Source organism: Lolium rigidum, chromosome 5 (genome assembly GCF_022539505.1).
Source record: "Lolium rigidum isolate FL_2022 chromosome 5, APGP_CSIRO_Lrig_0.1, whole genome shotgun sequence".
NCBI lineage: Eukaryota > Viridiplantae > Streptophyta > Magnoliopsida > Poales > Poaceae > Lolium > Lolium rigidum.
In genome coordinates, this window is record NC_061512.1 from 127075679 (window position 1) to 127090003 (window position 14325).

Here is a 14325-nt window from a genome sequence, read left to right on the forward strand (position 1 = left end):
AGTACATGTGTGATATGTAGACAAACAAAGAGTCCCTAGTATGCCTTTTAACTAGCTTGTTGATTAATGGATGATTAGTTTCATAATCATGAACATTGGATGTTATTAATAACAAGGTTATATCATTGTATGAATGATGTAATGGACACACCCAATTAAGCATAGCATAAGATCTCGTCATTAAGTTATTTGCTATAAGCTTTCGATACATAGTTACCTAGTCCTTATGACCATGAGATCATGTAAATCACTTATACCGGAAAGGTACTTTGATTACATCAAACGCCACTGCGTAAATGGGTGGTTATAAAGGTGGGATTAAGTATCCGGAAAGTATGAGTTGAGGCATATGGATCAACGAGTGGGATTTGTCCATCCCAATGACGGATAGATATACTCCGGGCCCTCTCGGTGGAATGTCGTCTAATGTCTTGCAAGCATATGAATAAGTTCATAAGAGACCACATACCACGGTACGAGTAAAGAGTACTTGTCGAGAGACGAGGTTGAACAAGGTATAGAGTGATACCGAAGATCAAACCTCGGACAAGTAAAATATCGCGTGACAAAGGGAATTGGTATTGTATGTGAATGGTTCATTCGATCACTAAAGTCATCGTTGAATATGTGGGAGCCATTATGGATCTCCAGATCCCGCTATTGATTATTGGTCGGAGTGAGTACTCAACCATGTCCGCATAGTTCACGAACCGTAGGGTGACACACTTAAAGTTGGATGTTGAAATGGTAGTACTTGAATATGGAATGGAGTTCGAATATTTGTTCGGAGTCCCGGATGAGATCCCGGACATCACGAGGAGTTCCGGAATGGTCCGGAGAATAAGATTCATATATAGGATGTCATTTTATGTGAATTAAAATGTCGCGGAAGGTTCTATGGAAGGTTCTAGAAGGTTCTAGAAAAGTCCGGAAGAAACCACCAAGGAAGGTGGAGTCCACATGGGACTCCACCTCCATGGCCGGCCAACCCTAGTGGGGGAGGAGTCCCAAGTGGACTCCCCCTTAGGGGGCCGGCCACCCCCCCATATGGGAGGTGGAACTCCCACCTTTGGTGGGAGTCCTAGCTTGGCTAGGTTTCCCCTCCTTATGGAAGGTTTTTGGTTCGGGTCTTATTCGAAGACTTGGATACCAACACTTGGGGTTCCACCTATATAATGAGGGGCATAGGGAGGGGGCCGAACACACCAAAGCCACAAGTTGGCCGCCCCCCTTGAGGCCGGCCCCCCCCTCCCAAACCCTAGCCGCCCCCTCTCCTCCATATCTCCCGCGTAGCTTTAGCGAAGCTCCGCCGGAGTTCTTCACCGCCACCGACACCACGCCGTCGTGTTGTCGGATTCAAGAGGAGCTACTACTTCCGCTGCCCGCTGGAACGGGGAGGTGGACGTCGTCTTCATCAACAACCGAACGTGTGACCGAGTACGGAGGTGCTGCCCGTTCGTGGCGCCGGAACCGATCGTGATCAAGATCTTCTACGCGCTTTTGCAAGCGGCAAGTGAACGTCTACCGCAGCAACAAGAGCCTCATCTTGTAGGCTTTGGAATCTCTTCAAGGGTGAGACTCGATACCCCCTCGTTGCTACCGTCTTCTAGATTGCATCTTGGCTTGGATTGCATGTTCGCGGTAGGAAAATTTTTGTTTTCTATGCAACGTTATCCTACAGGTCCACTCCGGTGCACGCATCCATCCCCACCTTGCTCCAAGCACGGACCAAGATGGCGTCTTCGATCTCGCTGTAGTTCGCCGTGCGTGGCTTCGGCGTCGACGAAGAACCGGCGGCAGCCGGATCAACCTCAACCACCTCCTCCTCGTCACCCTCATCCTCCTCCTCGTCATCAAGGTCTTCAACGTTGCACTCCCCATCGAATGCACCGATACCGGCGTCCAAATTCACCGCGGATTCGTTGAGCATGTCCAAGTAGGATGTTGTGGACTCAACATCGAACACCTTGTCTACGTCGATTGTGGGTGGCGGCGGCGCGGGCGGCATGGGCGGCGCATCGGCCGGAACGGACGGAGGAGGGGTCGTGACCTTGGAGGGCGGTGGAGGCGCGAGGCCGATGCGGCTGATTGCCTTTGTCCGCACCTTGGCCGGCGCGGCGCCCCTTGGCCCGGCCGCCTTGGTCTTCATCCGGCCCGCCTTCTTGGCAGCCGGCGGCGCTTCGCCCGGTGAATCGGCGGCTGCCGCAGGTGCTTCGAAGAATTGCTTCGGGATCCTCTTCCTCTTCGACGGGATGGTGGAGGCGATCATGGCCGAGACGACGCCGGCGGTCGGCGGACCTCCGACGGGGACATCAACCACCACGCCCGAAGGAGGTGTACCGCCGGCGGTAGGCGGCTCTTGCGGACGGTCCATGGCGGCGGGATCCGGCCGGGAAGGGCGGGGCGGAGGAGATCGGGCAGCAACGGTGGCGGTTGGCTTCAGCGAAACCCTTCGCGCGCAGTGGACTGGACGATACCGGTTTCGCCCACTATCCCCGCTCCCACCCCGCACAAGTAGGACCCGCCCCGTACTCGAAAACATCAAAAAACGATGCGGGGGCCGTTTTTACGGGGCGTGCTAGACGGCCGGGTAGAGCCTAAACCCTCAAATCGGCGGTTATTATACGGGTTTGCCCCTTTTACGGGGTCTGTTAGACCTGCTCTTATAAGGTGGGTTGTTCCACCACTAGTAAGTGAGTGAGAAGAGGAATGGTTCACGCGCACTCCTCCTCCTCCTCCTTGTTCGCTCGCTCGTCTCGACACGACACGTCACGTCACTACGTGCGCCACACTTGTGGTGAGTGGATTGAGCCTCGAGCCGAGACTTTCCTTACTTTTTGCGGCTCAGGAAAACTAACAGCTGTAACCTACTCGAAACGTGCACGCGACGTGGGCGTGGCCCACGTTGCCTAGGGTTTCCTGAGCCTATATAATCTCTTGCCCGGCTACCGCAGAAACACATCTAATACACGAGTTAGGATTTTTCCACCTCTCTCTACTTGCGCCGGCATCGTAGCCTACTCCATCCCGCGCGCCGACGTCCATCGGCGAATGGGAGAGCAGGTCTCCGGAACCGCTCGCCCTTGCGATTCTGTACGGGAGAGGGTGAATTAGGTTTTTTGGAAGCGCTCTGCATGACTGCTCAAGTTCTTCATTACGGGTCGTCTTCCGTCCAAGTCGGGCGGTGCTGCCTACCGACGTCTTCAACGCCGTCTACTTTGACCCGTCGTCCCTGTCATCACCAACGTTACTGCTGCGACATCATCTTCTACACCGCCACCTCCACCAGATCGGTACGTGCAACATATCTTGATCTATTTAGCGATGGATGCTTTACTGTTTGCGTTGCTACTGCTCATGTTGATTAATGCATCTAGTATGTTCGAGTTTCACATGTTAGTAGTTGTTGTCATCATGTTTTATATTCTGGAATTAATTATGGAAATTGTGCCTAATTATCCAATATTCCACAAATCTAATTGTAGGAAATTTCCTGAGTTAACTATGGCTGGTTTTGCTGATGCACTGAGGCCGGATAAGTTTACCGGTGTGCACTTTAAAAGGTGGCATATTAAGGCCACGCTCACGCTTACTCATCTGAAAGTGTTTCAAGTTAGTAATGGCTTACCCGAAGGAACTATATCTAACCAAGATCAGAATAAGTTCAAGAAAGACAGTACTCTCTCGTCGGATGCGTTCTGAGTATTCTTGATGATCGTCTGTGTGATGTGTATATGCACATAACACACGGTAAAGAGTCCTGGGATGCAGTGAATGCTAAATTCGGTGCAACCGTTGCAGACAGTGAATTGTACATCATGGAGAGCTTCCATGACATCAGGATGGTGAACAACCGGTCTGTAGTCGAACAAGCTCATGAGATACAGTGCATTGCGAAAGAGCTTGGACTCCTTAAGTGTGCCTTACCTGACAAGTTTGTGGCTGACGTATCATCACTAAGTTGCCCCCTTCATGGAGGAACTTTGCCACAACTCTCAAACACAAGAGACAGGAGATACGAGTTGAAAATCTGATAGCGTCTCTTGATGTTGAGGAGAAAGCTCGGGCTAAGGATACTACTGAGAAAGCAGAGGGTCAGTCTAGTGCCAACATGGTGCAGAAGAAACCCTACAGTAAAAACAAAGGGAATAACAAGCCTCCTTCAACAAGCCTATGAATACTACAACCTTCAAGAAGAAGAAGATGATAAACAAAGCAGATCTGAGCTGCTTTACCTATGGAGAGGCTAGCCACTTTTCTAAGGACTGTCCAGAGAGGGCAGACCGCAAGAAAAAGGCGAGGCAAGACAACACGGTGACCTCTAGCAATGCTGATGGGTACGATAATCTTTTTACTGTTCTTTCGGTACTTCAATCTCCATGCTGGTGGATTGATATGGGTGCTAATGTTCATGTGTGTGCTGATATATCCATGTTCACTTCTTACCAGGTCGCCCAGGATTCTTCCATCTTGATGGGGAATGGGTCACAAGCTTCTGTTCATGGTGTTGGCACGGTAGATCTGAAGTTCACTTCGGGGAAGATCGTGCAGCTAAGGAACGTGCAGCATGTCCCTACTATGAACAAAAATCTCGTTAGCGGCCCCTTCTATGTAGAGATGGGTTTAAGGTTGTCTTAGAGTCGAATAAAGTAGTTGTTTCCAAGTTTGGACAATTTATTGGTAAAGGCTATGAGTGTGAAGGCTTGTTTCGCTTTTCGCTTTCTGATTTTAGTAATAAGTCTGTGAACCATATTTGTGGCAATGTTAGTGATGATACCAGTGTTTGGAATTCTCGTTTATGTCACATTAATTTTGGTTTAATGTCTCGGCTATCCAGTTTGAGTTTAATTCCGAACTTCACCATTGCCAAAGGTTCTAGGTGCCATAGTTGTGTGCAAACAAAGCAACCTCAGAAGCCTCACAAGGCGGCCGAGGAGAGAAACTTGGCACCTCTAGAACTCATACATTCTGATCTATACGAGATGAATGGTGTGTTGACAAAAGGTGGAAAGAGATATTTCATGACATTGATTGATGGTGCGATAAGATTTTTCTATGTTTATTTGCTGCGAACTAAAGATGAATCTTTAGACTACTTTAAAATTTATAAGACCGAAGTTGAAAATCAACTAGAAAGAAATATCAAGTGTCTTAGGTCGAATCATGGTGGTGAATATTTTCCTAAAATCTTTGACGAATACTGTGAGGAACATGGCATTATTTATGAGAGGACAACTCCCTACTCACCCCAATCAAACGGGATTGCCGAGAGGAAAAACCGCACGCTGACTGACTTGGTGAACTCCATGTTAGCCACTGCTGGTTTATCTAAGGCATGGTGGGGGAGGCTTTGTTGACTTCATGTCATGTCCTGAATAGAGTTCCTAAAAAGAATAAAGATAAAACCCCTTACGAGGAGTGGGTTGGAAAGAAACCATCACTTTCGTATTTACGCACATGGGGATGTTTGGCGAAAGTCAATATTCCAATTACTAAGAAGCGCAAACTTGGACCAAAGACAGTGGATTGTATCTTTCTAGGTTATGCTCCGCGAAGTGTAGGCTAATATAGATTTTTAGTAGTTCAATCTGAGGTACCTGATATGCATGTTGACACTATTATGGAATCTCGTGACGCAACATTTTTTGAGAATATGTTTCCTATGAAAGATATGCATAGCATTGCTAGGATTTCTACTGAGATAATTCCTGAATCTAGCACATATAATGAGTATTTTGAATAATCACATGAAAATGTTACTGAGAAGGATGACAATGAAGCTCCTATACGGAGCAAGAGACAGAGGATTGCAAAATCCTTTGGTGATAATTTCATTGTGTACCTTGTGGGTGATACTCCAAAATCTATTGCAGAGGCATATGCATCTCCAGATGCAAATGACTGGAAAGAAGTTGTCTATAATGAGATGAACATGATTCTTTCTAATGGAACTTGGGAGCTATCAGAACGACCCCATGGTTTTAAGCCTGTAGGCTGCAGATGGGTGTTCAAGAAGAAGCTAAGACCTGATGGGACTATTGAGAAGTACAAGGCACGGCTTGTAGCGAAAGGCTGCACACAGAGAGAAGGCGAAGATTACTTCGACACCTATTTACCTGTCGCTAGACTTACCACCATTCGAGTACTACTATCCATGGCTACCTCCTATGGTCTTATCGTTCATTAGATGGACGCAAAGACAGCTTTCCTTAATAGAGAGTTGGAAATCTATATGGATCATCCTAATGGGTTTGTAGTAAAAGGTGGAGAAAGAAAGGTGTGCAAGTTGCTGAAATCTTTATATGGCCTAAAACAAGCACCTAAGCAATGGCATGAGAAGTTTGACAGAACTTCAACTTATATAGGCTTTGTTGTCAATGAGGCTGACAAGTGCATTTACTATCGCCATGGTGGGGGTGAAGGTGTTATACTGTGTTTGTATGTCGATGATATTCTCATCTTTGGTACAAACATGAAAGTAGTAAACGAGGTCAAGACTTTCTTGTCAAAGAGCTTTGATATGAAAGATTTGGGAGAAGCTGATGTGATTCTGAACATCAAACTGATTAAGAATAAGAGTGGGATTACTTTAACGCAATCCCATTATGTTGAGAAGATCTTGAGCCGGTTCGGCTATATTGATAGCAAGTCTTCTCCAACACCTTATGATCCCAATGAGACATATTGCCATAGATCAGTTGAGATATTCTCAGATTGTTGGCTGACTCATGTACTTAGCGAGCACGACTAGACCTGGCATCTCTTTTACTGTTAGCAAGTTGAGTAGGTTCATGTCAAACCCGGGTACTGATCATTGGCATGCACTTGATAGGGTCATGCGCTACGTACGGGGTACAATGAGTTCTGGAATTCACTATTCTGGGCACCCACCTGTGCTTGAAGGATATAGTGAATCGAATTGGATCTCTGATATAGTTGATCTCTACGCCACTAGTGGGTATGTATTTACCTTTGGTGGTGGCACGGTTTCATGGAGATCTTGCAAACAAACCATATTGACGAGGTCAACTATGGAAGCAGAACTAACTGTTTTAGACATAGCCACTGTTGAATCAGAATGGTTGCGTGAGCTTTTGATGGACTTGCGTGTGGTTGAAAAACCTGTACCGGCAATCTTTTTGAATTGTGATAATCAAACTGTAATTGTCAAAGTGAACAATTCTAAGGATAACATGAAGTCGTCAAGACACGTAAATAGACGTTTGAAGTCTGTCAGGAAATTGCGAAACTCTGGAGTATTAATTGTTGTGTATATTCAAACAGACAAAAACCTGGCAGATCCCTTTACGAATGGACTATCACATAATATGATAGAAAGTGCATCGAGGGAGCTGGGTTTGAGACCCGTTGATGTCACACCATAGTAGTAACCCAACCTTTGTGATCGGAGATCCCGTGAATTAGGACATGGGAAGAACAAACTAGTGGTTTAATTGAGGAGAGTATTATGTAACCTTCTCTATGTGAAGATCAATACTAGGAATAAGCTTATAGCCGGATTTATTACCGCCGGCAAACTTGGGCCAAAGTGGCCGGCGGTAAAGTCTTCCAGGGTCGTCTCACGTTACCGCCGGCGAATTCATTTTAAATGTGCTGGGGCTAGCCAACTTATCGCTGGCGAAGAGAGACAGAAAGCGTCGGTGATGTGTTGGGCCGCGAGGCCACGTATGGGCCTCGTATTACCGCCGGCGAGATGGGCTAAAAGTGCCAGGGATAAGCCCAGTTACCACCGGCGTTCAAAGGACCTGGTTCGCCGGGGGGTAATACCTCTTCATTCTTTTACCTTTGTTTTTTCTCCACCTACTGTACCTAGAGGGAAGACCACACACGCCCACCACGCCAATGCCTAAGTCCCAGATCCCACGCACGCACCAAGCAGAAATCACGTCGTCTCCTGCTACTCCACACGGTCGTCTCTCCACATCGCGCACGCAGGGAGGATAGCTCGGGCTCCGCACCAGCGCGCGCATTGGCGAGCGCTGCCGGCCGCCGCTAGCCGCCACAGAGACGGTCGTAGGCCACCGCTGCCACGCTGTTTGGGGTCGGCGTCGCCTTGATCCGTTTGACGCGGGGAAGCAACACCGCGCAGTCGTCGTGCCACCGCCGGGGAGCCGTGCTGCGAGGCGGCGGTCAATTCCATCCACCCCTACTCTCCACCGCTCGCCATGTCCTCCTCTACTGCCTCCTGGTCACCCCACGGTGCCGTCCCGGCCAACTCCCCCAGCTCCATGTGTGGGACTCCGTCCATCTCCGCCACAAGAAGCAACCACAGGCTCGTCGTCAAAGGCCGTCGCGTCGAGCAGGGCTCGCCGTCCACGACCGTCGCATCCAGGACTGCACACAAAACACTTGGAGGACCCAATTGCTTTTGTTAATTCTTGTTAGGGCGTTATATGCGTAATTCGTGCCAGTTGTAATTTTGTTTCTTTTGGCATATGCTCTCTGCAGTTGTAATGATGAGAGAATAGTGGGCAAGTGGTGGGACGGTGGTGAGTGGGTCTTCTTTTTGTTTCCTATTCATGCTACCCCTGGCGAAATGAGGGAGGCGTTGTTGGTAAAGAGGTTTACCCCGGCGGTTACGAAAGGCGCCGGCGGTAGGATAATACCACCGGCGAATAGAAATGTGCCGGCGGTAGCAAAATCTGTGCGCCGGTGGTAAGCAAAATCCTAGTAGTGGATCCACAACTCTCAATTGCTGTAAGATATATTGGAAACAAGCCTTAATGTGTTTATGTTGGCTATTTCTAGTAAAGATGTTGTCCTACAGAGCACTCTTGAAAAAACACACCTATGTGAGTTCGATTGTTAAACGTCGCAGTCTATGAGATTTGGGTGATCTCTAGTAAACTCATGAAGAGACCACCAAGTATGACGCATATGCTTCACCCGTGGGGTAGGCTGCAGGCAGCCATGTACTGGTTATGACTTTGAGTGAAACATGTTCACACAAAACTTGCAATTCAAGGCTTAGTCCATTGTTCAAGTGTGAATAGATGTAGCTTAAGGTTCTAGGCGGAAGTTCAACTTAACAGTTCTACTGAAACACTAGTATATAAACAAGCAGCGAGTATTGGTAAATCTATAAATGGGTATTTGAGATATGGTGGGGGATTGTTGAAATATTGGGCCCAGATTTAGTGACCCATATCAGATTTCATATTTTCCTGTAAATCTCAAAGCCCACATAGTAGCAGCCCATGTGAGTTTGAGCCCAAGTGGGTGGCAGCTCAGTAGGGAGTGACAAGAGGTGAGAAGTTTCGTCCCACATGGAAAGTTGGGAGGAAGTTAGACCACCTTATAAGGTGGGCTGTTTTCCGTTTGACACCATCTTCAACCCGTAACATGACTATCTTCGAAAAGAGTTCTAGGATAGATTTCTGGAAAGTCCCAATTGAACTCCAATAAAGTTCCTTCTTGTATTCTTGGTAATTCCTACACATCAAAGTGTAAAACAAGAACATTATGCACTTTTGCAACTATTAGTAGGTTAGTCCAAATAAATCATACACTTTATATAAAATCAAGTGTCAAAAGCACAATATTAGTATAAAGCCATAAAAAATTATAGATACGTTATGGATGTATCATAGGCCTAGCCGGCCACCACCTTCTTTGCCCTGCTTTTTAGTCCTATATTGCTAAGGGACGAAATTCACCCCTCCCCTTCCCCTATATATATAGTGGAGGTATTTGAAGGAGGAGGACACACAAGTTGGCATGAGGAAAAGGCCTCCCAACTTGGGCGCATCCCTATCCTCTTGATGTCTACGCACGCTTCTATTCCTGTAGACAGTGTTGGGCCTCCAAGAGCAGAGGTTTGTAGAACAGCAGCAAGTTTCCCTTAAGTGAATCACCCAAGGTTTATCGAACTCAGGGAGATAGAGGTCAAAGATATCCCTCTCAAGCAACCCTGCAATTACGATACAAGAAGTCTCTTGTGTCCCCAACACACCTAATACAATTGTCAGATGTATAGGTGCACTAGTTCGGCGAAGAGATAGTAAAATGCAAGTGATATTGATGTATATAAGCGGTAATAACAATCCGAAATAAATATGGCAGCAAGTAAACATGCAGTAGAACAGTAAACAAATGGAGATTCGATATTTGGAAACAAGGCCTAGGGATCCTACTTTCACTAGTGGACACTCTCAACAATAATCACATAATAAAACTACTCTACACTCTCTTGTTGGATAACAAACACCATTCATTGTGTAGGGCTACAAGAGCTCCCTCAAGCCGGAGTAAACAAGCTCCATAACATTCGGAGTTCATATTTAAGTAACCTCTAGAGTGCATAATAGACCATTGCAATATAGACCGAGTACTAACATAGCATACACACTGTCAACAATAGCTATGAAAGGGGGAATAGATCACAACAAAACTATCATAGTAATAGTTAACTCCATAATCTAGAAGAAATTACAATCATAACCTATGCCAAGTACTACATGATGCACACACTGTCAACATTACATCATGGAGGAGGAATAGACTACTTTAATAACATCACTAGAGTAGCACATAGATTAATAGTGATAGAAAGCTCATGATCTCATAAAGATCACATGGGAGAGAGAGATGAACCACATAGCTACCGGTAGAGCCCTCAGCCTCGGGGGAGAACTACTCCCTCCTCATCATGGGAGACAGCGATGGCGATGAAGATGGCGGTGATGTCGATGGAGATGACTCCGGGGCAATTCCCGTCCCGGCGGCGTGCCGGAACGGAGACTTCGTCCCCGAAACGGAGTTTCGCGATGGCGGCGGCGTCCCTGGAGTCTTTCTGGAGTTTCGTCAATTGGTATCGAAGTTTTAGGTCACGAGGGATTATATGGGCGAAGAGACGGAGTCGGAAGAGTCCCGAGGGGCCCACCGCATAGGGTGGGGCGGCCACCCCTCTGGCCGCGCTGGCCTATGGTGTGGAGGCCCTGGGCCTCCCCCTGGCTTGCCCTTCTGGCTCCGTGAGTCTTCCGGCGACATAGAATTTCTGTGGTTTTTCTGGATTTTTCCGAGCACTTTGGTTTTTGTGCCTTTTCACGCAATAAACGGACATAATAAACGAGAACCGGCACTCGTGGCATCTTGTTAATAGGTTAGTCCAATAAATGCCATAATATGATATAAAGTGCATATAAAACATGTGAGTATTGTCATAAAACTAGCATGGAACATAAGAAATTATAGATACGTTTGAGACGTATCAAGCATCCCCAAGCTTAGTTCCTACTCGCCCTCGAGTAGGTAAACGATAACAAGGATAATTTCTGAAGTGACATGCTACTATCATAATCTTGATCAATACTATTGTAAAGCACATGAGATGAATGAAGTGATTCAAAGCAATGGTAAAGACAATGACTAAACAACTGAATCATATAGCAAAGACTTTTCATGAATAGTACTTTCAAGACAAGCATCAATAAGACTTGCATAGGAGTTAATTAACTCATAAAACAATAAATTCTTAGTAGAAGGTTTTGAAACAACACAAAGGATGATTAAGTTTCAGCAATTGCTTTCAACTTGTAACATGTATATCTCATGGATAGTTGTCATCATAAAGCAATATAACAAGTGCAATAGGTAAACATGTAAGAATCAATGCACACAGTTGACACAAGTGTTTGCTTCTAAGATAGAAAGAAGTAGGTAAACTGACTCAACATAAAGTAAAAGAAAGGCCCTTCGCAGAGGGAAGCATGGATTACTATTTTTGTGCTAGAGCTTTTATTTTGAAAGCATAGAAACAATTTTGTCAACGGTAGTAATAAATCATATGTGTTATGTATAAGACATCTTATAAGTTGCAAGCCTCATGCATAGATTACCAATAGTGCTCGCACCTTGTCCTAATTAGCTTGGATTTACATGGATTATCATTGCATAACATATGTTTCAACCAAGTGTCACAAAGGGGTACCTCTATGTCGCCTGTACAAAGGTCCAAGGAGATAGATCGCATTTGATTTCTCGTTTTTGATAGATCTCAACTTAGGACATCCATACCGGGACAACATAGATAACAGATAATGGACTCCTCTTTAATGCATAAGCATTCAACAACAGGTAATATACTCATAAGAGATTGAGGATTAATGTCCAAACTGAAACTTCCACCATGATTCATGGCTTTAGTTAGCGGCCCAATGTTCTTCTCTAACAATATGCATACTCAAACCATTTGATCATGATAAATCACCCTTACTTCGAGACAAGACGAACATGCATAGCAACTCACATGATATTCAACAAAGGTGTAATAGTTGATGGCGTCCCCAGAAACATGGTTACCGCTCAACAAGCAACTTATAAGAAATAAGATACATAAGCTACATATTCTTTACCACGATAGTTTTTAAGGCTATTTTCCCATGAGCTATATATTGCAAAGACAAAGAATGGAATTTTAAAGGTAGCACTCAAATAATTTACTTTGGAATGGCGGAGAAATACCATGTAGTAGGTAGGTATGGTGGACACAAATGGCATAGTTTTTGGCTCAAGGTTTTGGATGCACGAGAAGTATTCCCTCTCAGTACAAGGCTTTGGCTAGCAAGGTTGTTTGAAGCAAAGACAAGCATGAACCGGTACAGCAAAACTTACATAAGAACATATTGCAAGCATTATAAGACTCTACACTCGTCTTCCTTGTTGTTCAAACACCTCACCGGAAAATATCTAGACTCTAGAGAGACCAATCATGCAAACCAAATTTTAACAAGCTCTATGTAGTTCTTCATTAATAGGTGCAAAGTACATGATGCAAGAGCTTAAACATGATCTATATGAGCACAACAATTGCCAAGTATCAAATTATTCAAGACTTAATACCAATTACCACATGAAGCATTTTCTGTTTCCAACCATATAACAATGAACGAAGCAGTTTCAACCTTCGCCATGAACATTAAGAGTAAAGCTAAGAACACCAGTGTTCATATGAACGAGCGGAGCGTGTCTCTCTCCCACACAAGCATGAATTTATTCAGAGAATGAAAATAACAAAACAAAAATAAAAGCACACAGACGCTCCAAGTAAAGCACATAAGATGTGACGGAATAAAAATATAGTTTCACTAGAGGTGACCTGATAAGTTGTCGATGAAGAAGGGATGCCTTGGGCATCCCCGAGCTTAGATGCTTGAGTCTTCTTAAAATATGCAGGGATGAACCACGGGGGCATCCCCAAGCTTAAACTTTTCACTCTTCTTGATCATATTGTATCATCCTCCTCTCTTGACCCTTGAAAATTTCCTCCACACCAAACTCAAAACAAACTCATTAGAGGGTTAGTGCGTAATCGAAAATTCATATATTCAGAGGTGACATAATCATTCTTAACACTTCTGGACATTGCACAAAGCTACTGAAAGTTAATGGAACAAAGAAATCCATCAAACATAGCAAAACGAGGCAATGCGAAATAAAAGGCAGAATCTGTCAAAACAGTAACGGTCCCGTAAATACGAATTTTTCTGGGGCACTTAACTTGCTCAGATGAAAATGCTCAAATTGAATGAAAGTTGTGTACATATCTGAGGATCACACACGAAAATTGGCAGATTTTTCTGAGTTACCTACAGAGAGGTCTACTCAAATTCGTGACAGCAAGAAATCTGTTTCTGCGCAGTAATCCAAATCTAGTATCAACATTACTATCAAAGACTTTACTTGGCACAACAATGCAATAAAATAAGGATAAGGAGAGGTTGCTACAGTAGTAAAAACTTCCAAGACACAACAAAACAGTAGCAAAATAAAACATGGGTTATCTCCCAAGAAGTGCTTTCTTTATAGCCATTAAGATGGGCTCAGTAATTTTAATGATGCTCACATAAGGATGAGAGTTGAAGCAAAGAGAGCATCAAAAAGCAAGTATGAAACAAATTTAAGCCTAACCCACTTCCTATGGGAAGGAATCTTGTACACAAATAAATTCATGAGGAGCAAAGTGACAAGCATAGGAAGATAAAACACGAGTAACTTCAAGATTCTCAACATAGAGAGGGGAAACTTAATATTATTAAGATGCATATAACCATGTTTCCCTCTCTCATAATAACTTTCAGTAGCATCATTGATGAAATCCACAATATAACCATCACTTAAAACATTCTTATCATGGTTCATATGCATAAAAGTATCATTAATTTTGGCATAAGAAGAATTCTTCTCATTAATAGTAATTGGAGCAGGATCATTATCAAGAATTTGAACATGGTAAACAAGTTGCATACTAAGGGAATTGTTTTTGGAAATCCAATCATAACTATGACAAGTTTCATAAGGATAATT